At 51.8% G+C, this 26,198-nt stretch overlaps 1 protein-coding gene across 1 annotated transcript in view; it reads right to left on the reverse strand.

Annotated features, from left to right (window-relative positions):
• BEND3 (BEN domain containing 3) overlaps nucleotides 1-15,404 on the reverse strand; it is a 34,493-nt gene extending 19,089 nt beyond the window's left edge. The window contains exon 1 of the mRNA XM_072738218.1: nucleotides 15,138-15,404. The gene's annotated coding sequence lies outside the window, so the exon portion shown is untranslated. The remainder of the gene's footprint in view (nucleotides 1-15,137) is intronic.
• Nucleotides 15,405-26,198: the final 10,794 nt, after the last annotated feature.

A 26,198-nucleotide genomic window follows, 5' to 3' on the forward strand; every position in this document is an offset into this window, starting at 1 on the left:
CTACAAAGTCCAGTAAACTATTTACCAAATACCCAAAAAATGGTGTGTGGTCCCTTGTTCTAGATGGATGAATGAGGGGGTGGGGTGCAAGAGACAGTGACCGAGTCTAGGTGATCTATGCACGCAATAACAACTTCAAAATTCACTAACAGCAACACACATATAGTGCTTATGATGTGACGTGCTATCCTCAGAATGTCACAATGACCTTATGACAGGCATCGCTACAGGACTAATTTTCAGAGACACAAGTAAGAAAATAGAAGATTTATTTGAAAGTGCGATTACACTGAAAATAATTCCTTTTTTTTTTTTAAAGATTTTATTTATTTATTCATGAGAGACACAGAGAGAAGCAGACACAGGCAGAGGGAGAAGCAGGCTCCATGCACCGGGAGCCCGACGTGGGATTCGATCCCGGGTCTCCAGGATCACGCCCTGGGCCAAAGGCAGGCACTAAACCGCTGCGCCACCCAGGGATCCCACTGAAAATAATTCCTATTTACCAAATTATCTGCTATCTGAAAAATGTAACACACAAGATGATGTTGAGAGAAAACAGTAAGTCAGATTCAAGGGTCTGAGAGCTATTTTACCAACAGTGAATCTTAGCAAATACAATTTCCATTAAATTCAAGGAAAAAAACTTGACATCTTCCCCCAGGGCAGGGGTGGGGTGGGGTATCCATGGGGGGGGGGCACAGGCAGGTAGGCAAAGTGTAGTCTGCAGACAGGAAGGTGGCCAATGCCAGGGAGAAGTTCAAGTGTCCGGAGCCGCAGCCCAGACAGGAGGCTTCCCAAGGGAACACACTTAGGGCCTCACCTGCCTGCCAACCGCCCTTGGAAACCCTGCCACCCGGCCCAGACCCCACTCCCTGAAATCAAGAGCAGAGGTGAGACGCAGCAGAGCAGATGGGCAGGACCCAGTGCGGCTTCTCAGACAGGGTTCGTACAAAACAAATTATTCCCTGGGGAGAAGTGGTGGGAAAGGGAGGAGAAGGCGGACGGCTTATTTGGGGGAAAGAAAGGGTCAAGGTGAAAGAAACCACAAAGACTCGGCTAAGCAGACAGCATTAAAAGGACAAGCAAATCCTGGAGGAAAACAGGTGTCGATGAAAAAACCACAGCACGAGAACCAGAGTGCTGAGCAAGGCCAGCGTGGCCACCTAGTATTTTATCTACCCCACTGCGTTTTCCCAGCGAGCCCCAGGAGCTGGGGCTGGGGCTGGGGCTGGGGCTGCGGGGGGGCAGGAAGGGTATTCTCCAACCCACAGCACGCAACACAGCACCTGCCTTCTGACCATCCCGTGTCAGAAACTGGTGAAGGAAGAGCACACGTCTGAGCCACCCGTGGGTGGGCAGAAAGCCAGAAGGGGAGCTGGCAAGGCTCCCAGTGGCCAGCTTCCTGGGCAATCAAGACACCCAGAGGGCAACTGCTTTGGGGCCGGAGTCACCTTAGACCAGTGACCGATGCTAGGTTAGCCCAGAGGTAACCCAGACCACACAGCACGGGGACCCCTTCCCACCCAGCCAGCAAAAGCAGCCCAGCTCCTCGGGAAGCTGGGGAACCTCCCACTGGCTAAGCCTGAAGAACCCACAACGCATCTGATCGTGTGGCGGGGACAGGAGCGAGGGTCCTCGGTGACACCAGCTGCCCACAAACCGTAAGCCAGACGCGTCGGCCACTTCACGGACGCTGCCCTCTCACCCAGAGCTATTTTAATCCCAATTTTACCAAGAGAGAAACCAAGGGCATACCCCTTAAATACAGACAATGCTTATGTGTCAACTATACCCCAATGAAAACAGAAAAAGTTATTTTTAAATTATCATTTTGGGGTCCCCTGGGTGGCTCAGTGGTTGAGCATCTGCCTTGGGCTCAGGCTGTGACCTCGGGGTCCTGGGATTGGGTCCTGCATGGGACCCGCGGGGAGCCTGCTTCTCCCTCTGCCTGTGTCTCTGCCTCTCTCATGAATAAGGAAAATCTTAATAAAAAATAAACAAAATATCATTTTGATTATGAAAATATACTATTCGAATATCGAAGGGGCAGAGGGGACACAAGGTAGGTGACTTGTCCAGTGTCACCAAGCTGCTAAGTGGCAGGAGGAGGGTTCAAAAAGAATCTACGTGCATCTCCACTCAGCCACCTGCAGTGGAAATCACGAATCCTCCCCCTTCTGTTAAGGGTCTTCCGATGAGGGATCCCTGGGGGGCTCGGCGGTTTGGCGCCTGCCTAGGGCCTGATCCTGGAGACACGGGATCGAGTCCCATGTCGGGCTCCCTGCAGGGAGCCTGCTTCTCTCTCTCTGCCTATGTCTCTGCCTCTCTGTGTGTCTCTCATTAATAAATAAATAAAATCTTTTTTTCTTTTTTTAAAGGCTCTTCTGATGGGCGCTGGCGCCCGTTTCCAACCGTGGATCCCTCTGCCCAGCGGCAGCGGAACACCCAGACCTGCCTTCGCTCGCAGGCAGCTACCTGGAAAACCAGCCCGTCCCATGCAGCGCACAGACTGTACCCCACCGTACAGAAGGGGTGCTCCGGGAGGGGCGTGTGGGCACTTCCCGGCGTCCCGGAGCAGCAGGCACAGTGGCCGTGTTGGCGTCCCGCTGGGTGGACTGGAGAGGGCCGCACACCGCTACCTCCGCACGTGGCCACCTGCCCAGACGATGGTGACAAGGCTGCTCAGGCCGCGTGGACGCCGGGCCTGCCGCAGAAGTTCCGTTTCTCCCATAAGCCCAGGTAACGCAGGAGCCACCGGGCCGCTGGGACTGTGATCCGCCCGGCCTGCGGGGCGCTGTCGCGGGCACACCCTCTCCTTTCCAGGATGCTCTTATTTGTCTCACCACGTCTCACAAACTGCAGCCTTAACGACGCATCTGCACATCCCGGAGAATCAGCTTTCGCCCCCAGTGGGTGGCTGTCCCCTGCCGCGAAAACCCCTGGCCAAACCCAAAGGGACAAGTGTCAGTGGCAGCCAGCTGCCACCTGTGGCTAAAATACCACAGGTTCTAAGGCGTCCATGACCTCTTGGGGGGGGGACTCTCAAACGGAGCCAGTCTCCAGGGGTTAATTTAATTACTGAAAATGTTCATTTCTTTCTCTCTTTTTTTAAACCAAGCAGCCTAGGAAGCCTCAGGCTAAGTGACTGTCATGGGTACAGAAAGGTTTCAATGTTGCACAGCTCGGAAGAGTGTATGTGATTTTATTAAAATGCCTCAGAGCCTCTGCTCTCCTGTCCGGAGCCAGACAGGCAGTGTTCGACTTTGGGGGGCGGGGGGGGGGGCATGACCCCGGCAGAGAAGCCTCCCGTTCACAAGAAGCACAAAAAGGGAGGGTAATTCCCCAAATGTTGAGAAATAACAACACAAAATAAATAAATAAATAAATAACAAGACACTTTAGCCACTGGAATATCAAATTACAAAGGCAAAGTTGCTCAGATTGGCCACATCGATGCACTACACGGACAGGGCCTCTGCAGCTCCTGGGGGGGTGGGGGACAAGAGGGTCTGCGAGGACAGGCAGGGTCTGGGGGGGCGACAAGCGGGAACCAGCACCCCCGGGACAGAACGATTCCAGGAGATGCCACAGAGAAATGCAAACGGGGAGAAGGTTCACGAATTACAGGTCGTCGATGCCCATTTGGGGAGCGCACCTTAAGAAGGGAAGACGCTTGAAGTCCTTTTTTTTTCCCCTCCAAAGACTGGAGAACCGCAGGCACCGGAAACAAAATCCCGAAGTACAAAAGGACATGCGGCTTAAAAGCCCACTGTCCCCGGGTCCCCGGGAGCCTCTGGGCAAGCACGGCCGGTGCTGGGGTGCTGGGGTGCTGGGGTGCTTGGGGCTGCGGTCCTGCTGCAGGGGGGCCGGTCGGCGCCCGCACCTGGGCTGCAGCTGCAGCCTTGACACCACGGACATTGGACATTTTGAAAATCAGCTTGGTCTTTTCTTTTTTTTTTTTTTCTTTTTGGAGAGCCAGTTTACGAGTATATTCAAGACCCTTGGAAGGGTTCCGTGAGATGAGAACTGTTTTTATACCCACTGCGCTCTCGCTGCCCCTTTCCTCTCCCGCGGAGGAGAGCTTTCCAGAGGCTGCAGGACGTGGTATTTTGCAAAAGACTGACCTCCGAGGCCGACAGGCAAATTCAGCTGTCTTCTATCAGGTCCGGTATTAAAGAGAGTTGCCAAGCACGTAAACAGCACAGGGGCGCCTGGCTCAGTGTAGAGATGACTTCAAAAATAAATTTTCTTTTTTTAAGATTTTATCTTTATGAGAGACACACAGAGAGAGAGAGAGAGAGAGAGAGAGAGAGAAGCAGAGACACAGGCAGAGGGAGAAGCAGGCTCCATGCAGGGAGCCCGACATGGGACTCGATCCCAGGTCTCCAGGATTAGGCCCTGGGCTGAAGGCGGTGCTAAACCGCTGAGCCACCTGGGCTGCCCAAAATAAAATCTTTATTTATTTTTTTTTAATTTTTATTTATTTATGATAGTCACAGAAAGAGAGAGAGAGAGGCAGAGACAGGCAGAGGGAGAAGCAGGCTCCATGCACCGGGAGCCCGATGTGGGATTCGATCCCGGGTCTCCAGGATCGCGCCCTGGGCCAAAGACAGGCGCTAAACTGCTGCGCCACCCAGGGATCCCAAAATAAAATCTTTAAAAAAAAAAAGAATATAAACAATACCAATCTTTTCACTAAGTTTTTTTTTGGAGGGGAAGAATAGTTACCTTTCATTAAAATATTAATGTCACCTTTCATAAATTAGGCGCTAAACTGCTGCGCCACCCAGGGATCCCAAAATAAAATCTTTAAAAAAAAAAAGAATATAAACAATACCAATCTTTTCACTAAGTTTTTTTTTGGAGGGGAAGAATAGTTACCTTTCATTAAAATATTAATGTCACCTTTCATAAATTAATAATAGTTACCTTTCATAAAATATTGATCCGTTAAAATAATATTTTATTATTGACACTACCTTTTAATATTATGGTTTTTAAATGATTTTTTAAAAGATTTTATTTATTCATGAGACGCAGAGAGAGAGAGAGGCAGAGACATAGGCAGATGGAGAAGCAGGCTCCATGCAGGGAGCCCGATGTGGGACTCGATCCCAGAACTCCAGGGTGACGCCCTGGGCCAAAGGAAGGCGGTAAGCTGCTGAGCCACCCAGGAGTCCCTGTTTTTAAATGATTTAACAAATATTTAAACACTTCTCCATTTTAATTTCTTTAAAAAAATTTTTTAAAGACTTTCATTTATTCATTTATTTAGAGAGAGAGAGAGAGAAAGCATGCAAGCAGGGGGGAGACGCAGAGGGAGAGAGAGAATCCCAAACAGACTCCGAACTAAGCACGGAGCCCGACATGGGGCTCAATGCCACGACCCCGAGATCACGACCTGAGCGAAAACCATGACTCGGATGCCCAACCGACTGAGCCACCCAGGCGCCCCCCCATTTTACTTCCAGCACAGTAAATATTGACAGATATAACCCATATAGGCCAAGGCTCTTGGGGTCTTCAGTGATTTTTTCAGCATATAAAGAGATGCTGGAACTGGAAGGTTTAGGATCCTGTTCCTTGTTTTTCCACTTAATGTATCATGGAAACTCCTCTATCACTGCCTTTTTCTAGTTCAAACTAGAAACTTCGAACTAGTTTCTAGAAACTAGAAACTGCTTCCCCCCCCCCGGAAGCAGACTGGGTGACAAGGACCCAGAGTGAGTAGCTTCTCTGGGAGGGGACGGTGAGGGCCACGGTAGTGTGCTTCTGTGGGGAAGGAGCGCCCCGTGTACAGGCAGGGCTGAGGGCACTAGAGGGGCGGCCCCCTGTGCCCATCGGGGCCAGCTCCTGGGGTGCAGGCGCACTATGCCATTCCCTGGGACCCCTCTCCCCGCTGCCCGGGGCCCTGCATGCTCAGAGGAGAATCCATACTTTACACTGTGTAGAAGATGCCGCGTGGAAAAAACTTTACAGTAAACTAACTTCTCTAACAATCCTATGAGGTAGGGACTCCTGTTGGTCTCATTTTACACGTTTGGAAACTGAGGCACGCTTTTAGAGACAAAAAGGACCTTGGAGACGATCTCGTTTCCCACGTCTGGGATCCCAGGCTCAGGAAGGCTGGGCACATGCTCAAGCCTCCCTGCCCGGGGCTCCGGGGAGCACACCCCCCACTGTGTGCCAGCGGGGGCACTGTCCTCTGCAGGGGACGACGGACCGCACAGCTTCTCTACAGGGACTGATCGCAAGCAATCCAAGTAGAGACAGAGGGTCTGGATAAGGAAGATGGGACTCTGGGAACCTCTGTCAGAGGGGAGGATGGGTGAACACTGTAAGATAAAAGTAACAGGAAGGAAAGAGCACTGAGAACCCCAAGGTTCGGAGATATTACATTAGGGTTTCCATAACAACCATAACTCACTCAAATCTAGTAAACACGGGCCGCCTGCCACAGCTGTGCAGCCCACCGATGCTCACCGTTTTGCGACCTGGATACAAATAATTTCCAGCTCTGACATACACTTACCAGACTTTTCTCTTTTGCGGGGTGGTAGAGGAGAGAAATAACATTAAAGCAAATTCTAGGGGGAGAAAATCTACTTTGAAAATAACTTTGTGGGGATCCCTGGGTGGCGCAGCGGTTTGGCGCCTGCCTTTGGCCCAGGGCGCGATCCTGGAGACCCGGGATCGAATCCCACATTGGGCTCCCGGTGCACGGAGTCTGCTTCTCCCTCTGCCTGTGTCTCTGCCTCTCTCTCTCTCTCTCTTTGTGTGACTATCATAAATAAATAAATTTAAAAAAAAAAAGAAAGAAAGAAAGAAAATAACTTTGTAAGGGACGCCTGGGTGGCTCCGCCGTTGAGCATCTGCCTTTGGCCCAGGGCGTGACCCCAGGGTCCCGGGATCGAGTCCCACCTCGGGCTCCTGCATGAAGCCTACTTCTCCCTCTGCCTGTGTCTCTGCCTCTCCCTCTCTCTCTGTGTGTGTGTCTCATGAATAGGTGAATAAAATCTTTAAAAAAAAAAGAAAAGAAAAGAAAAAACTTTGTCAATGTTTAGCTGGGCAAATCTTGATCTTTGTCATTACTTTCTGCTTATAAGGGCCTATACCCAAATCCTTCTGTCACCTGCGGAGCCTCAGGCACTTGGAAGTTCTGATGTCCAGCGGCCACACTGAGGAAGGCAGAGGATCTCAGGCCAAGCGCAGGCAGGAATGAGTGTTAGCCTGAGGGTGGAAATCCTGGTGCAGAAGCCCTCCACAGCCATCAGCTGTTATTATTTACTGATAAACACAAAAGTTGCAGAGAAAGTGGGAGAGACAACAAACTGAATGTGACCTGGAATGAGATTCCCCACGGATCACCATTGTTATTGCCGTTATACAAAGTTAGGAAGCCAACTTCCACACATTTTCTCAACACACGAATTCGACATCTCAACTGACAGAAGAGCTGAGCATTAAATTATGTGTAAAGATTCAAAATCAATTGTTCATTACAGGGCCAACCCAGTCAATAATAACATACTTCAAAGTTCGCTGGGGATATGTCAACTGCGTAATTAAAAACTGCCATAAAGCAGCTGGAAGGAAATATGCCAAAATGTTAATCACCTCCAATTAGGAGATTATGGATGATTTTTTTCGTAATATTTCCTTCTATTTTCCAAATGTTCTACAGTGGGCATCCAGTTCTTTGAAAGTGAAAAGGAAACTTTCAAAAATGAAAAAATAAGAAGTATTACAATATGAAAACAGCACAGGGCCAGGCTATATTCTAACTTAGGCCTACAAACAACTAGATGCTAGTTATGTAAGATCAAATCATTTCAACTTTTAAACATTTAAAATGCTGATAATCTAAGAAATGAGAGAACTGACAAATCAGGAAAAACCTTTCATTTCATAACTGTCTCTGAATTATTGCCTCTGAAGGTAGAAAATGCTCCTCAGTGTAGGGAGGAGAAATCAGGAAAAAGTCTCAGCTCATAAACCTGGGTGTGAATAAGAAGGTGAAGAGATCAGTTCTGAACCATAAGGAAATGTCATTTCCTAGCGGGTACATTATAGGCTCTGAGATTTGCCCGATACTTGAAGGGTTTTCAAAATAAGGCCAATTTTATGGGAAGAAAAAAAAAAAAAAACGCAACAAGACCAGAAAACCAGAGCACGGTCTTCTGAATCAGGGATGGAAGGCAGGTCACTGGAGGGTTCGTGGCTGGCTGGGGAAACCAGTGGACCGGCCGGAAGCTTAGCAAGTTCGCCAGGGCAGGGGCCTCCCTTTCGCGGTTTCTGTGCTCCGCATGACAACTGTTAAACGTGGCCCTTTCTTCAGCCTGTTCTCTGGCGTCCGAGAGATGTTCAGACCCGCCTCTGGGACCCTCCTCCCGACTCCTCAAAACTGGCCCCAACTGGGCAAGCAGAGGCCTGCTCTGAGGGGCCTGGCTGCAGGGACAAGCAGCGGGACGTAGAGGGGAGAGGGCAGGTCGGGAGGTCTGCAGAGCTGAGGGGCGGCTGAGCCAAAGGGAAGGTGTGCGGAGGGCACTGGTTCAGGGGGGTAATGAGGACCTGACTTGGGGAATCCTTGTTGAGAGCTGAACACAAGCCACAGCAGGGAGAGCGGGGGTGACCTGGGGTGGGGACTCCGTGCCAAAGCCCCACTGCCTTGACAGGGGCACGGTCTCCTCCCTGAGTGTCCCACAGGTGTGCAAAGGACAACGCGCTCCCGTGCTGCTCAGCCGGGGCTCGGAGTGGCCAGGGGTCCTCTCCAGCACGTTCCTCCCAGAGAATCTGGGCCGTGGGAGCAGGGAGGCGCCGGGCTTGTGGCCCCCAGGGCTCGCACAGGACCAGCGGAGGCCCAGAAATGGGAAGTACTTGGGCTTCCTGAAACCCCGAGGTTCAGGGCGCAGCCAGCTGACTCGGGACTCCGGCCCTCTCCCTCGGAAACGGCCGCAGCAGCGCTGGCCCCGGGCTGAGGCGTGGTCCGGGAAGACCAGGCCCCTGGGGCCCCGACCTCGGATCCTCCGCACCTCCCAAGTCCCGTTTCCAGAGAAGTGAGGCCAACTCTCCCCATCGGAAGGGCTGCTTGAGGGATCCCTGGGTGGCGCAGCGGTTTGGCGCCTGCCTTTGGCCCAGGGCGCGATCCTGGAGACCCGGGATCGAATCCCACGTCGGGCTCCCTGCATGGAGCCTGCTTCTCCCTCTGCCTGGGTCTCTGCCTCTGTGTGTGTGTGTGTGTGTGTGTGTGTGACTATCATAAATAAATTTAAAAAAAAATTAAAAAAAAAAAAAAAGAGAACGTGAGGCCCAGAAGAGCCCTGGGCTGGGAGCCGGACACCCCGCGGCCGGTGGCTCAACAGTCTCGCCTCACACCAAGGCTAAAGCCGAGAAAATACGCTCGGATCCGTTTCGAGGTATCATGCGGAAGACATACTCAGGACTTAAAAAAAGTTTATGACCTAACAAAAACTCACCTCATCCTTTTCACAGCCGTCACAACTGATCTGACTTTGTGACACCCGTCATAGTGATTTTATTTATTTTTTAAGTGTATGTATTTCTTTTTAAGATTTTATTTATTTGTTCCTGAGAGACACAGAGACAGAGAGGCAGAGACAGGCAGAGGGAGAAGCAGGCTCCCTGTGGGAAGCCTGACGCGGGATTCGATCCCGGGACCCTGGGATCACACCCTGAGCCAAAGGCAGATGCTAAACCGCTGAGCCACCCAGGGATCCCCCAAGTGTATGTATTTGAGAGAGAGAGAGCGAGAGGGAGCAGAGCAAGCGAGAACATGAGTGGGGGGGGTGGGGGCAGAGGGAGCGGGAGAAGCAGACTCCCTGCAGGGCAGGGAGCCCCAGGTGGGGGCTCGATCCCAGGATCCTGGGATCAATGACCTGAGCCAAAGGTCACTGACTGAGCCACCCAGGCGCCCCTGTCAAATCGACTTTAAAAATTAAGCACAGGAAAGGAGGACAACAGCTCACATTCCGCGGTGCTGGCTCCTCGGTCTGTTTTACATATTAACCCACGGAATCCTCACAAGAGCCCTCTGATTTTGCAGGTGGAGAAGCAGGGAGAGCAGCGGAGAAGGCATTAGAGAAAGCAAAAAGAGGGAAGGGAGCAGGGTGGACTCAGGCTCCTCATTGGAGCCTTCCAGAAAGAGCCGGACCAAGTGGGGCAGGACCATCCCACACTCTGCCTCCTGCCTTCCCACTGAGCGCCTGTTTGCAGGCTGCGCTCTGATGCTGAGCAAGCCACCTGGCCAGAAGGGCCCTTGGACCACCAGAGTAGGGACAAGTGCAGCTGGTCCCGAAGAAAAGGGAATTCCCTACTGAACTCTAGGGTTAGAAAGATTCGGGTTAAAACCCCGGCTCCGCCTCTGTTCACCTTATTAACACCCGGGACAAGTTGCTTACCAGGCCCTGGTTCTTTCTTCTGTAAAATGGAGCTCAACACACTACCCTACCCCGAGAATTTTTGCAAAAACTACAAAGGAGAAAATGACTGGCACATTGCATTTAGTGAATGTTATCCGATATAAACCTTTAAAAAAAAAAAAAAAAGAAAAGATTTTCAGAGTCATCTTAACAGTGGATATTTTTTAAAGCTGCAAAATTAATATGGCTCAAAGCTTTTAAAAGTTTAGTAACTTAAAATAAAAGTTTAGTAATTTTTCTTTTAAATGAAAGGCACAGCAAAACTAACTGGAAGGGGATGAAATCAAAACGCTCTCCCTAAGGACAGAAGGAATGTTCCCATGCCATCTGCTCTTGCGGGGCTCGGGTCTCTGCGTTTACAGGACCGGCTGGGAGTCCTGGGGCTCTCAGAACCCGGCCCTCTTGGCAGTGGCATCCTGCCCCTGGGACTTGCAGGACATGTTTGCAATTTGTTTTTATTTTTAGACACATCTGCAAATGCAGTCTGAAAAATACCAGTCCTCGCAAAAACCAGGGCAATTTCCCCCGAGTGTTCTAAAGCTGTAATTGTTGCTGCCTTCCTTAGAGCACAACCACGTCTTCCAGCATGCCTGCCTGCGGTCCGGCCTGAGCGTGACTGCGTGTGACGCCCTCCTCGGCTAGGCCATGGCTAGGCCGTTACCGTTAGCACCTTCGTGGGGCCCAGGAGGGGCCCCTTCCTCAGACATCAACCTGTAAGAGGCGCCAGACTTACAACTTTAACCTTGGCACCCAGAAGCCAGGGCTCAAGGAGGAAAAGAGGGCCAGCACACCCCAGCAGTCACCCATGTGACTGACTGTACAGTGGTGACTAATTTTCCTAGGAGGTACAAGCTGAGTTTCCTCTGTACTTCCCACTTTTTCGAGTGCACGGTCTTGTGACCACATGAGCTAATTAGAGGTGGGGCAGAGTCTGGTGTAAATACCCCCCCAAGCCCAAGCCTCCGGCCTTCCATTCACCAGCTTCCATGCTCAAACCCACGGCCCCTGGCCGGCTCCACTGGAGGAGCAGGTGACTCTCCAGCTCCGGGGTGTGAGCTTGAGCCCCATGTTGGGTGGAGACATGACTCCTATAAATAAAAACTTAAAAATTAACCAATAAGTAATTTATTCAAATTGAGCAATCAGTGCCCTTATAGATACTGATGCAACTGCGTTTCACTGCCCACTGATACTGAAAATGAGAGGAGCGGGGCCACTGGTAGAGAACAAAAAACTAAGAGGGCTGACTTCAAAACCCGTGTTTCAAGCTGGATTGAAAATGAGGGGTGGGCAGGTTACCAGGTGAGCTGCTGAGAAAAACTCAGCGCTAAAACAATCATTCGGGGGTGGCTGGGGGCTCAGTCAGTTAAGCGTCTGCCTTCGGCCCAGGTCATGATCCCAGGGTCCTGGGACCGAGCCCCATGTCAGGCTCCCTACCCGGCCAGGAGTCTGCTTCTCCCTCTCTCTCCCCCTCTCCCTCTCCCTGCCACTCCCCCTGCTTGTGCGCGCTCTCTCAATCAATTAAATAAATAAAATCTTTTAAAAAATTAGTAAGTAAAACAAAAGTAAAAGGTCCAATCACTTAGTGACTAACACGCCAGGCATGAACCACCACTCCAAGTAAAATAGCACCTCTCCTGTTTGACATATGGAAGGCCCGATGCCAGCACGGAGCACTCTTAGCATGGCATGTGGGGGTCATGTGTGGCAGCTAGTTCCAGAAACCACATGAGCTGAGCTGAAATAATGTTGCAAGAAATACTGGGGAAGGGGGTGGGGGGGCAAGAACAACTGTCCAATCTGAAGGGGGAAAGAAAAAACAAGACCAAAGTGATGCTCACAAAGCACATAAAATGCCCCATTTGAGGGGGCGTGTGTTTTTATGTGACATTAAATCTTATTAAGGGGCACCTGGGTGACTCAGTTGATCAAGCATCTGCCTTTGGCTCAGGTCACGATCCCAGGGCCCCGGGATCAAGTTCCACATCGCATCTGGCTCTCTGCTCAGCGAGGTGCCTACTTCTCCTTCTCCCTCTTCCTCTGTGCCCTCTCTCTCAAATCAATAAAATCTTTAAAAAACAAAAATATTGGGGCACATGGGTGGCTCAGCTGGTTGGGCATCTTCCTTCAGCTTGGGTCATGATTCCAGGGTCTTGGGATGGAGTCCCACATTGGGCTCCCTGCTCAGTGGGGAGTCTGCTTCTCCATCTGCCTCTCCCCCTGCTTGTGTTCTCTCTCCTTTTCAAATAAATAAGTAAAATCATATATATATATATATATATATATATATATATATATATATATATATATATATATATATCATACACTAAGATTTCCTCTCTGGGAGGAGGGGTGCACAGTTCTGTGAAAGATAACCACATATATACATCCCTGTGACCACCAGCAAGGGGAGGATACAAAGTCCCATCAACCAGAAGATCAATTCTACAAATAATTCCCCAAACTTCCTTTAGCCGGCAAGGAGCACAATGAATAATAAGGGGAGCAACTAAAATTCACCACCTGTCATCACAATCAGGTGCCAGGAAAAAAATGCTACACCCCAACCTCCCGTACACTAAACACCAAGTTATTTTTGCTGGTTGGCTAGCAACCTTCTTGTGTTTCTCCATTATAAAATTCTGAAGTATTTAAAAGACACATCCCCAGATTTTTCATCGTGGTGTCAATTCAATTCATAAAAGCTTCTTGTTTCCTTCCTCATTGCTTCAGGGGTTTTTTTTTTTTTTTTCTTTTTTAAAGTCAGTTCTAAAAAGCGGCAGGTGGGACATGCTGCAGAGATTACATTTTCACCTAATCAAATCTGTCAGGGTTGATTCTAATTTTTCTCTTCGTAATTATTACACACTCTGCAATTCCTCCGCTCCCGCGAAGGATGCTTAGGAACCTGGAAGTGACCAAAAGGGGGACGGTATTAATAAACGGGGCAACGTGGTACAGCCATCAACAGGTTATGGGGAGGATCATCCTGTCTACTAGGTCCTAACTGGTCCCTCTTCTTTGCTGTAACTAAAGGGAAGGTCATAAAACTTTTGTGTTACATTACTTCATGGAGGGAATAGGTGTCTCCAGTAAAATAAATAAATAAGTAAATAAATAATAATAATAATAATAAAACACCCACATTCAGTGGTGGAGTTTTTACGTGACCGATATTAAAAGCTCTGGTTTGACCCGTGAATCTCATTTTCAAGGGCCACGCGGACCCCAGGGGACCCCCCCTCCAGCCCCAGTCCCCTTGTGGAACCCAAGAGGCTCTCCACTCTGGCAAGTGTTTATTGAGCACCTACTGCACCATCAGGCACCGGGTTAGTGGCTGGGGAGGCAACGCGGGGGGGACGCAGGAGTGTGCAGGCGCCTCTGCAGGGAGGGCGCGCGGGCCTGGCGGGGTCCTCCAGGGTGATAGGAAACCGTGAGCTGCGGACGGATGATTAACCAAAACAGGACAAAAACCGAGGGGGTGGGGGTGCGGACAACCAAAGAACCTCCACCTCCACCCAAGCCGGCCCGAGAGCTCGCTCCCTTGCCTCAGTTTCCCGCAGCCACAGCTCCCCGGCGCGGCGGCCCGTCACAAGTCCCTTTGGGAAGTTGAACATTAGCAGCCGCGCCCCGTGCACCTCGCCCGGGAGCCGGTGCGGGATGGGGGGGGGGGGGGGGCCGTGTCCCAGCCGGGCCACCGGGGCCGCCGCCCTCACCCCCGTAAAAACGAAAAACAGCAGAGCCTACGCCGCGGCCCCGAGGCCCCCGGGGGAGCTGCAGCCCAGCTCGCGGCAAGGCGAGGGCGAAGCCTGCGTGGGAAGCCGCGTCTGCAGCGAGGGGGAAGGGGGCGGCGGGCGGCGGCGGCGGCGGGCGCCCGGGCTGCAGCCCCGCGGGCCCGGGAAGGCCTCGCGCCAGGCCGGGTGCGCACACCCAGGGCGCCGGGCCCGCCTCCAGCTCCCGGGCAGCGGGAAGCGCGAACCGCGCCGTGGACGGCCCGGGGCGGGGGGGGGGGGGGGGGCTGCGCCCCCTGGCGGCGGGGCCCGTGCCCGCCCGCTCCCGGCCGCCGCCGCCGCCGCCGCCGCCGCCGCCGGCCCAGCTCCATTTGCAGACTCGGAGGCAGCGTCCCTGCGAACGGGGGCTCCTCCGGCCTCCCGCTCCCCGCTCGGCGGCGCCCTCCAGTCCCCGCCCCCTGCGCCCGCCCCGACACCCCCTCGCACACGCCGAGCCGCGAGCCGCGAGCCGCGAGCCCCGCCGCAGCCCGGCCGAGCCCAGTGCCGGCTCCGCCGAGCCTTCCGGCCGCCGCGGCCGCTCCATCGCGGCGCCGGGCGGGGGTGCGGGGCCCGCGCACGGCGCGAGTGGGGCGGCGGCGGCGGCGGCGGCGGCGCGGACCGTTCCACTCCGCGTCCCCCCGCCCGCGCGGCGCGCGCTGCCCGAACGCCATGGAGCCGCCGCGCTCCGCGCTCCGAGCGGGCACAAAGGGGCGCGCGGCACAATGGGCGCGGCGAGCCCGTGGGGCTCCGGCGGCCCGGCCCGGCCCGGGGGGGGGGGGGCGCTCCCGGCGGGCGCGCTCCGGGCGGCCCCCTGCGCGCCCCCTGCCCTGCCCGGGCTCCGGCCGCGGCCGCGGCCCCCGCTCCCGCCCCCGCCCCCGCCCCGCCGCGGCACGGGCGCCGCAGCCCCGGTCCGCGCCGCACTCACCTGGGGCGCGAGTTGTGCACTTCGCCGAGCGGGCCCGCGCCGCGTCCGGGCGCCACGTGGGGGTGGGGGCGCGGGGCCGGGGCCGGGGCCGGGGCGGGGGCGGCGCGGGCGGGCGGCGCTGGGGCGGCGGGAGGGCGCCGTGTATTTTCCCCTTTGTGTGTGTCCGTGCGCTGCGCTCTCGCGTGACGTGACGGGACTCCGTGTGTCATTTCCGCACAAGGACACAGGAGCCCCCGCTGCAGTGGAACCACAACCCCTCCGCCCCCACCCCGCCCGCCCCTCCCCTCCCCCTCAGCGGGGCACACGCGGGACCGGCGGCGGCGGCGGCGGGGGGCTGGGGCTGGGCCGGGCTGGGCCGGGGCGCGCGCCCCGGGGACCCGGGCGGCCCCGCGCGCTCGTCGGGCGCCGCTGCACGTGGGCCCGCGCGGGGCGGGGGCGGGGCGGGGCGGGGGCCGCGGACCCACGGCGCGCCCCGGGGCAGCGCCGCCGGCAACGTGCCTGCGCGCCGCGTGGCCGCCCCCCGCGAGCCATGGCTCCCGGCGCGGTGGCTCAGCCCCGAGGAGTTGGACCTGAAAAGCCTCTTTTTCCACTTTTTTTTTTTTTTTTTTTTTTTGCCCCTCCGCGGGACGGCGACTGTGCGAGGCGTCTCCTCCCCTCGCGCCCGCGTCCCTGCCCGGTGGGCGTCCCGGCCGCGGCCCTCCCCTCCCCTCCCCTCCCCTCCGGGCGGGGGTTCCCGCGCCGCGAGGCGCACAAAGACCTGGGGGCGCCGGGACCCCGCACCCCACCCCCGGGGGGCCCGGCCCGGCCCGCCTGCAGCCCGGAGGGGGCGCGGGAGGGCGACCCCGGCGCGGGGAGACGCCGGCCCTGGCCCCTCCCCCGGGCAGGGCAGGGGGCCGCCCCCTGGCGGGGAGCCCGAGCCGAGCCGAGCCTCGCAGCCCCAAAGTTTCGGGGCGTTTGAGGCGGACGCGGCCCGAGGCGCCGGAGCGCGCGCTCGCAGCCCCGAGCACGGGGCGGCCGCGGGTGTCGGCGGACACGCGCCCCCTCGCTCGCTGGGGCCGAGCCTCCCCTCCTGCTCCGGGCGCCGTGGGTCGCTCGTTGGCCGCCCCGAAACCTACCCCTCGGGCATTCTCCGAAGTCCCGGGGACTCGCGGGGGGTGTGGCGTGTGAAGGTCAGGGAAGCCCGGTCCAGCAGTCGAAACCACGTTTACGTGTTAGGCAAACAATGAGGATGTAGGTGTGTGTGCGTGTGCGTGGTTTTTTTTTTTTTTTTTTTTTTCCCTTTTTTTCTTAACTCTTTTAATTTGCCGGTCGGAGTAAAAAAATATAAAAAGGAAAATGCAAATGGTCCCATCTGCTGCTCACAGCTGACTGGCTGCAAGGGAGGGCCATGTGGCCCAGCCCCGCGCGGCCACCGAAGGTAGTAGAAGGGATTTTAACAGAAGGCGGAGGCCGGCTCGGTGCAGCCCGGCGGCGGGGACGCCCTGAATGCCGCAGCCTGCGGGGTTACCGACTCCTCCTCCCGACCACTCCCGGAGGGGATTCGGTCATTATGCAAGTTTCCTCCCTCCGGGGTGGAAATCAAAAGACACGCGGTTATCTGAGACCTTGGAGGAACTCCGTGGAACCTTCTGGAGCTGCATTTGGAGTCAGGACTAATTGCTATGCAAAATTAGCAAGCCTCCGGGAGCAGCCGAGCTCTGCGTCCAGGGGGTGCTTTTATAAAAGAATCTATACGTGCTCAGTGTCATTCAAAACAGGATGATGAAAAGAATGGGGCCGAGATAGCAGCCCTTCAAATTCAAAAGGCTCGAGACGCCCTATCTACATTTAAAATAGGGCGGGGGGAGGAAGGGAGGAGGACCGCTCGGGGGTGAATGGTTAATTTATACATTCCCAGAGGACGGAATGGAGGCGCTTCGATTTCTGCCGGGAACTTGACTTTTTTGCACTCGCACATTAAATAACACGTATGATCCGCTGCCTCGCTTGGCTCGCTTAACAGATACAGCAGTTTTAGTCTCACCTTCGATGTAATGTGACAGTTATAATTAGAATTTAAAGAGTATAAATTGCATTTCATTAGTTCGGTTTTCTAGGATTTCCCAGTAGAAGAGTTAGGAAGACTTAAGAGCGGCGTTTAAGCCCACTTTGCATTTTTAAACCGCTCTGCAGCAGTGGTTTGAAAATGTAAAATGACCTTGTTACATTTTTACAAAGGGGATTAGATGAGATATGCGTGGTGAAGAGCTGTGTCTTTGGCCAGCCCTTCCCGGTAGCAAGTGAGGTGTTTAAAGATAAATAATACAACAGTAGAAATAAAATAATAGAAACCAACAGTTCTTTTGTGCATATTTGAAACCAAGGATTTTTTTTTTTTCAAGTGCAGTAATTGTCTTAATAAGTAGCATCCAAGGCGAGCAGAGGGCTTACCTTAGGGCTGACTTTTTAAAGCATCTCTCTTAGGAAAGGACAAAGTGACCTTGAGTGTTATTGTAAATTACGTATCTTAATTTGCATAACTCGGCCGCTCTACTTAACAAAGTAAACTGTTCACTCCAAATGAGTTATTAACTGAAATGGATATCATTGCCATCTAGGAAAGGAAATCGCCCACCTTCAAAGGGTTTTGTAGGAGTTTTGTCCTGTTTTGTTTCCTATGGGAAAATCGTACACGAAGGTGAAAACAGCAGCTGCACTGGAATAGTTGTATCACACTTATTTTGGAGGCTTTAAAAAATAATAGGTCTAAAAAAATTAATAGGTCTGAAAGTGCGAGTGGATGAAAGTGATGCCTTCTGAAAAAATAAGAATGAACATGGAGTAAGATGGGGAGAAGAATGAGGCATGAAAAACCATTCCTGCCCAACACAACCCTAAGAAGTCAGTAGGGGTGACGGTTCCTGGTTGGTGGGGATGTGTATAAAGACCTGAAAAGAAAAAAAAAAAAAAAAACCTGAATTTTAGATATCTGCCTGATTGGAAATTTCTTAATTATAAATGCATTTTTCAAGTTTTCAAATTAGAGTTGCTGCAGTTGATCTAATGAGCTCATTTCCAATTTTACCTGAGTCAAATGCAGCAGGGGGGAATCAGCTACTTGGCCATATAAGGATTCACATAAAACAGTGTAACAACTCAAAAGGAAAATTATTGCACAGCATTTAATGAAGAATGGGATATATATAATGTAAATATATATATTTGAGAGTGGCAGACAGATAGGCATTAGGTTTCAGATATCTTTTAACTGCTATTCTAAAGGTTCTATCATCGCTAAAATATATTTATAGTTGCCAAGACAATATTTAGTAGGGCTTTCTTTTTTCTTCCTCGGTAGTTAAGTCTTAAAACAACGCAACAGATTTCACTGTTACTTGTGAGACATTTCCACTTTATTTCTTGCCTGCTGGATGTATAATTTTGCCAACTTTTCCACTTCAAACACAAGTAGTTGACAGATCCAGTTCCATGAATACTGACAACAGAAAAGTAAGAAGGATAAAAAGTGGGACCACGTATTAACTTTTACTAAATAGAATTTATGGAAAGACACACCTTGAAAAATAACTTGCAAAACTGGCTTTTGTTCGGGGAAATTAGGCTCTGGGAGTTCAGCTTAACCCCTAGTGTGCTGGGGAAGAGGGAAAACTACCCTCCGTGGAATCCAGGGCCGGTAAACGACCCCAATATGGGGGGGAGGGGGGAGCTTAAGTTTTGAATGAAAAAGCTGCAGAGATTTCGTGCTGGGCAGTTCTTCTTCTGTGTTGAAGGACTATTTAATAATTCATAGCAGGTTTGAGATTTTAAGCACCCAACATAGCCATTAAGATCTGATTTTAGTTGAATTTCTGGCTTGCACAGTAGGATTCTGCAGAAAGAAATGTTAGGAAGAGCGAAAATTGCTGTAATCCCGCTCTCGATTTCAAGCCCTTGAGAAAACAAATGCCAATCTGAACTGTAGCTCATTCTCAACCCCGAGTGCTGGCTGGAGGCGGTGCAGCCACCAGGGCCCGCACACCCAGAGGGGCGCCCAAGGGCCTGCAGTCAGGAGTCCCCGCGAGGATCACACAGCTGCGACTGGCAGGAAGCAGGGAGCAAGAGGAGGCTGCTTTCCCAGCCAATCAGAGTCCATCAAAAAAAAAAAAAAAAAGAAGAAGAAAAAGTAGACAAAACTATTCTAGTAACTATTCTAGTGCCAATTTTCAAGAAATTATTTCATGCTCTGGGTCAAGAGTCCTTAAATGAAATGGTGTATATACATAGATACACGCACATATTGGGTCTTATTTGACCTAAAATGTTTTCTGTACAATGAAACACCTCCTAGAAATGAACCCGAAATCCAGTGAGTCTACTTCTAGGAATCCAACCTGGAGAAATACCCAACCAAAGCTACATCTACAAGGATGTTCATTGCAGGATCATACTTAGCACAAAAAAAAAAAAGAGAGAGAATTTGAAAAATTGTTAAATAAATGACATGCTATGACATACTGTGTAGGCTTTAGAAAGAAAAGCACTCTTTTTTTATGGATACAGAAGCGTAGTCTATGCCGTATTATTGAAAAAAGGAAATTTGGAGATCTGTTTGAAAGAGTTTGAATGGGCGGCCTCCATTTTGACCTCAAACTTTCCAGAGGGTTCTTTTTTCTAGTTTGTCTCTTAGCTCAGGGGGAAGACCCTGAGGGCAGAGCATCCCTTGCTGGGAGCCAGAACTATGCCCTGAAGCCATAAGGACCACCCAGAGCCTACAGAGAATTGACTCCAGGACAAGGATCCATTTGACCTTCACTGCCTGCCTGCAGGTGCCCGCCCACTTCTGCCCCACATTTCCCATATATAAACCTTATATAAGGAGTTCTGGCCCTTTGGAGACAGTCTTGGAGAGGCTAGTCCACTTTCTTCCCGCTTTTGGCCTCATTGAAATAAATCCCTTTCTTGTTCAGGGCCCCTGGCTGGCCCAGTGGGAAGACCATGCAACTCTTGATGCTGGGTCATGAGTTTGGACCCCATGTTGGGTGTAGAGATTGCTAAAAAAAAAAATTAAAAAATAATCTTTTCTTGTTCCACCACCACTTGTTTCTCTGCCTTTGGGTTTTGTCAGTGGCAACTGGCTCAGCCTGGCCTGTTTGGGACCCTGGAGCCAGTGCGCTCACATCCCGGTGTGCCAGGCTACATATGTATTATATATTAAAAATTTTTAAAAATATATATATTATATTTCAGTGTAATTGAAAAGATCTGGAAAACATGGGGAGCCCCGGTTTCCCCTGAGGTGCAGGATGGTAGGGAGAAAAGAGGGATGTTTGCTTGTTCGCATTATACCTTTGTGTAATGTTGGATTTCGGATTTTATCCCCCCCCCCTCCCCTGCCCCCCCCACCCCCGCATCCATTGCTTTTACAGCCCTTTACCGCCTCCCGCAGATTAAAGCCTGAGTCGTCACCATGGCCTACAGGGCAAAAGTCACCCTGGAGTAGCTAAAAGTCCTGCAGAGCTGGTGTGAGAGTCTGGATTTACTCCTGTCACCAGGGTCCCCTTTATCTACATGTTCTTATGACTTTGAGGGAAAAAAAAAAAAAGAGAGAGATCTTAATAATAATGCTCCAATAAATAGGGCATTTGGCTACAGAATCCATAGCTCCCTTTCCCCAAGCTTCTGAATTGTCAATCCAGGTGGTTTTGTTTTGTTTTGTTTTGTTTTGTTTTTTTTAAGATTTTATTTAGGGGCACCTGGGTGGCTCAGTAGTGGAGTGTCTGCCTTTGGCTCAGGGCATGATCTCGGGGTCCTGGGATCGAGTCCTGCATTGGGTTCCCTGCACGGAGCCTGCTTCTCCCTCTGCCTATGTCTCTGCCTCTCTGTGTCTCTCATGAATAAATAAGTAAAATTTTTTTTAAAAGATTTTATTTATTTATTAGAGAGAGAGAGAACGAGTTGGGGGAAGGACAGAGGGAGAGGGGGAAACAGACTCCCCATTGAGCAGGGAGCCCAACAGGAGACCCAGGGCTGGATCCCAGGACCCTGGGATCATGACCTGAGCCTAAGGCAGATACTTAACTGAGCCACCTAGGCGCCCTCAACCCAGTATTTTAGAGAAGTAACTGTGAATATATCTAAGGATTTCCCTAGAATCATGGCACATTAAGGTCTGAGAAATAATAAATGCCAACTTCTTGATTATACCAATAAGGAACCTGAGGCAAAAAAGGAGAGGTGGCTTGCCTGAGGCACGTTGGTTTCTGGAACCATGTTTTTGGGTTCCTCTTTCTGACTCCTACCAAAGGCCAAACAGATTTAAAAAAAAATCAGAGGCCACAAAAAAGTGAAATATCCAAGGTTTGTGCTTCACGGAGTATATTTATTCAGAACAGCAGCCCCTGCTTCCAGCCTCATCCTTCCATTAGCAACTTGGATCTCTTCCTCGAGGGGCCTCGCCAATCCAGGTCCAGCCAAAAGGCCCCTGCTCTCTCCTTCCATGGTGCCTTTTCTTGCCCTGTCATAGCAACTGACTCTGATCTCCCCCCCAAATCCATGTGTTGAAGTCCTAACCCCCAATATACTTCAGAAAGTGACTGGATTCCGAGAGAGAATCTCAGAGAGGTAGCTAATGTTAGACGAGATCACATGGGTGTGCCCGGGTCCAGGGACTGGTCTTCTCAAAAGCAGAGGGAGAGTCACCAGCCATTCACATGGAGAAAAGGCCATGAGGGGACAGGAAGGGAAGGTGGCAATCTGTTAGCCAGAGAGGGGCCTCAGGAGAAACCCAACCCTGCTGGTACCCTGATCTTGGACTTCCGGCATCCAGGATTATGAGAAACAAAGGTCTGTGGTTTGGGCCTCTGGGTCTGTGATGGTTTGTTAGGTAGGGCAGCCTGAGCTAAGAGGGACACCTGTGCACAGAGAGCTCTAAGTGCCTTTCTGTGGCTCCTGGAGGGCAAGGAGGGCAAGACCATGTCCCAACACCCCGTCTCCCGGCGTCTGGCTCTGTGCCTGGGCCAGTCGATTCTCAACACAAGGATCTGCTAAAAGGATAAATGAATTGCTGTTAGAGACCATGTTCCATTCCTCATCCTTTCTTTTTTCTTTTCTTTTTTTTTTTTTTTTTTAAAGTTTTGATTTATTTATTTGAGAGAGAGACAACCACGAGCAGGGGCAGGGGCAGAGGGAAAGGGAAGAGCAGACTCCCTGCTGGGCAGGGAGCCTGGATGATGTGAGGCTCCATCCCACAAGTCCAGGATCATGACCTGAGCTGAAGACAGATGCTTAACTGCGCCACTAAGTCATTCCTTTTTTTTTTTTTTTTTCCCACCACATCCTTTTTTTAATAGATGAAGAAACAAAGGGTCAAGCATTAGGAACAGGATGAGTCCTACAGGGTCTATATGAATGGTGCCTCCTGGAAATGTTGCTGTACCTTCTATGGTGTTCTAAGGCAAGCAGCTGGTTCACAGTAGGATCTCCACCACAGGTCTGAACCCAGCCCCCAGCCCCAACCCAGAGCTCCGTGAGGCTCATGGTCATACGGTTCTTCCCGTTGTTGCCTCGGTCTGCTCAGGCCGCCACAGCAAAATACTAGGGGCCCTAGGGCCACTAGGGGCCCTCGATGACACATGTTTATTTTCACCCATTTCTGGAGGCCGGAAGCCTGCGATCGGAGTGCCAGCCTGGCTGGGCTCTGGGGACAGCTGTCTTCCCGGTTTGCAGACGGCTAGCTACCTTCCTGCTGTGTCCTCACCCGGTGGACAGGCAAAGAGCAAACTCCCTGGGTAGTTGTTCTTAGAAGCGCAGGGGTCCCCTCACGAGGGCCCCACCCTTAGGACCTCATCTCAGCCTCATCACCTCCCAAAGGCCCCATCTTCAAACAGCATTACACCGGGGGTTAGGGCTCCAGCATAGGACGGAGGGACACAGTTAGTTCATAGCAATAGGAGTGGAACAGGTATATCGCCTCCTCCCAACTCTTCCCAGGTTTTTTTTGTTTGTTTGTTTGTTTGCTTGTTTGTTTGTTTTAAAGATTTCACCTATTTATTCAGGAGAGAGAAAGAAGCAGAAACATGGGCAGAGGGAGAAGCAGGCTCCCTGCGGGACTCGATCCCAGGACCCCGGGATTACGACCTGAGCCAAAGGCAGACGCTCAACCACTGAGCTACCCAGGTGCCCCAATTCTTCCCGTCTTTTTTTTTTTTTTTTAATTTTATTTATTTATTCATGAGACAGACAGACAGACACACACACACACACACAGAGGCAGAGACACAAGCAGAGGGAGAAGCAGGCTCCATGCAGGGAACCCGATGCAGGACTCAATCCTGGGACCCGGGGTCACGCCCTGGGCCGAAGGCGGCGCTAAACCGCTGGGCCACCTGGGCTGCCCAATTCCTCCCTTCTTTAAACAGATTTTTTAAAAAAATGTCCATAGAGATTACATGGTTTGTAACTCATTCTTTCATGTAACAAATAATTATTGCAGACCTAGGTTGCGCCAGGCTCTAGGTGCATGGGTAGCAACTGGCACAACCTGCATTACATCCTAAGTGCTAATTCTTCTGCTGTTTTCCAATTAAGACTAGTCATCTCCCAGTTGAATGATGCCCACCAAAAATAGTGTTGAGTAGCTTAGAATTTAATATTTTCCTTTCAGAAAATTCCATTCCACTCTAAGGCACATAGGAGTGCTAGGGCACCCCCTTCCTGCTCAGGCTGGGCATTTCTACCTCCTCTGCTGGTGCTTTTTTTTTTTTTTTTTTTAAAGATCTTATTTAGGGGGATCCCTGGGTGGCGCAGCGGTTTGGCGCCTGCCTTTGGCCCAGGGCGCGATCCTGGAGACCCGGGATCGAATCCCACATCGGGCTCCCGGTGCATGGAGCCTGCTTCTCCCTCTGCCTGTGTCTCTCTGCTTCTCTCTCTCTGTGACTATCATAAATAAATAAAAATTAAAAAAAAAAAAAAAAAAGATCTTATTTAGGGATCCCTGGGTGGCTTAGCGGTTTGGCGCCTGCCATTGGCCCAGGGCACGATCCTGGAGTCCCAGGATCGAGTCCCACGTCCGGCTCCCGGCATGGAGTCTGCTTCTCCCTCCTCCTGTGTCTCTGCACCTCTCTGTCTCTCTCTATGTCTATCATAAATAAATAAATCTTTAAAAAAATTTTTAGAAAAATAATAAATAAATAAATACAGATCTTATTTATTCATTAGAGACACAGAGACACAGGCAGAGAGAGAAGCAGGCTCCACACAGGGAGCTAGACGTGGGACTTGATCCCAGGGCCTCTTTGATCATACCCTGGGCCGAAGGCAGGCGCTAAACCACTGAGCCACCCAGGGATCCCCCTGCTGGTGCTTTTGAGGCTTCTGTAGTCCCCTGGCAGTGCCTGTTCTTCCTTCAAAGCTTCCTCTGTTGTGTTTTCACCACCCTCTTCCCTGCCAGAGGTAGTAGCACCCAGGTCTATGCTCCCACCTAGGCCTCATTTGCAGACAGCCCTTATCTCAGCCTAACTGGTCGTACTTGGTTGTACTGTTATTCACGCCTTCCATGCCACGCTTGTACTGGACTCCACGCTGCTTTAGAATGTGTGTCACACCTTCCGTGGCCTTCCACAGTAGCTATCGCAGGTGGCTCTTCCCGGCTGTGACCCTGACACAGGCACTGGATATTCCGGCTGACTGGACTGGGGGCGAAGGTTCGAAATGTGAGTTCAAGGCTGCATGGGGATGATGACGCCAGGCCTTCCTGGGGGCCCCAGACCTGCTCAAGAGGAGGACTCTGAAGTGCATGATGACAAAGCCTCACAGCCGATTCTTCTCTTTTAAAAAGTATGCAGAGGGGGCGCCTGGGTGGTTCAGTGGTTGAGCATCTGCCTTCAGCCCAGGGTGTGATCCCAGGGGCCCAGGATCAAGTCCCGCATTGGGCTCCCTGCGTGGAGCCTGCTTCTCCCTCTGCCTGTGTCTCTTCCCCTCTCTCTCTCTCTCTCTGGGTCTCTCATGAATAAATAAATAAAATCCTAAAACAAAACAAAACCGAAAAACCCAGCAGTGCAAGTGATCTGGTGAGTAACCCTTGGTGGCCATGTAGGGACAAGGCAGGGCCTGGGGGGCCTCTGACAAATTCGAGGCTTCGGCCCCCAGCGAAGGCAGGCAGCTGCCTGGTGCCACTCAGGACTGCACCCAGGAGACCAAATGCGCCAAGGATTTTAGAGAAACCCCAAACCTGGGACTTCATGTGACGTTGCCCAATTGCTTGATGTGAATGACTGAAATCCTTGGTCGAGCCAAGTGGGATCCGGCCCACAGGCCTCCAGCCCGTGGCCATGGCTCAGGGGCATCTCCTCGGGCCGGGCCTGCCCCCAGCCACCTTCTGGAAAGCTCCCCCAGCCCCGCTCCTGCCCGCTGCCCCTGCCCCGGAGCCTTCTGCTTCCACCCCAGATATTTTGCCCATGGCTCATATCATCCCCTTGCGGGGGGCTCCTGCCTTGGGGAACAAAAGCTTGGGGGCGATTTCAGCTTTCTGTTCCATCTCCCTCCTGCCCCAAGACGACAAACCCAGATGGGAACTTCTGCTGGGAGGCGGGGAAGAGAAAGGGGGGAGACAATAGGAGAATAAAAACAGAGATTAATCTCTCAAAAATACAGTCTTGCTCAACATTCTGATTTGAGGTTATTGATAAAGCGGTTTCAGAATTTCTGTGGCTTCTAAGGAAGCGCTAGGAAGGTCTCCTAGGAAGGAAATCCCAATTCAGCCAATTAGATTCCATTTTTTCACAGTAAAATATCAGTATCGAACAGTGTCTTATTTTATTTTTTTAAAGATCAATATATAACTGACCACATTTCTTTCTTTCCTTTTTTTAAGATTTATTTATTTATTTATTTATTTATTTATTTATTTATTTATTTATTTATTTATGAGAGACACAGAGATAGAGGCAGAGACACAGGCAGAGGGAGAAGCAGGTCCCACACAGGGGACCTGACTGGGACTCGATCCCGGGTCTCCAGGATCACGCCCTGGGCCGAAGGCAGACGCTCAACTGCTGAGCCACCCAGGCGTCCCCAGTGTCTTCT

This window comes from Vulpes vulpes, chromosome 1 (genome assembly GCF_048418805.1).
Source record: "Vulpes vulpes isolate BD-2025 chromosome 1, VulVul3, whole genome shotgun sequence".
NCBI lineage: Eukaryota > Metazoa > Chordata > Mammalia > Carnivora > Canidae > Vulpes > Vulpes vulpes.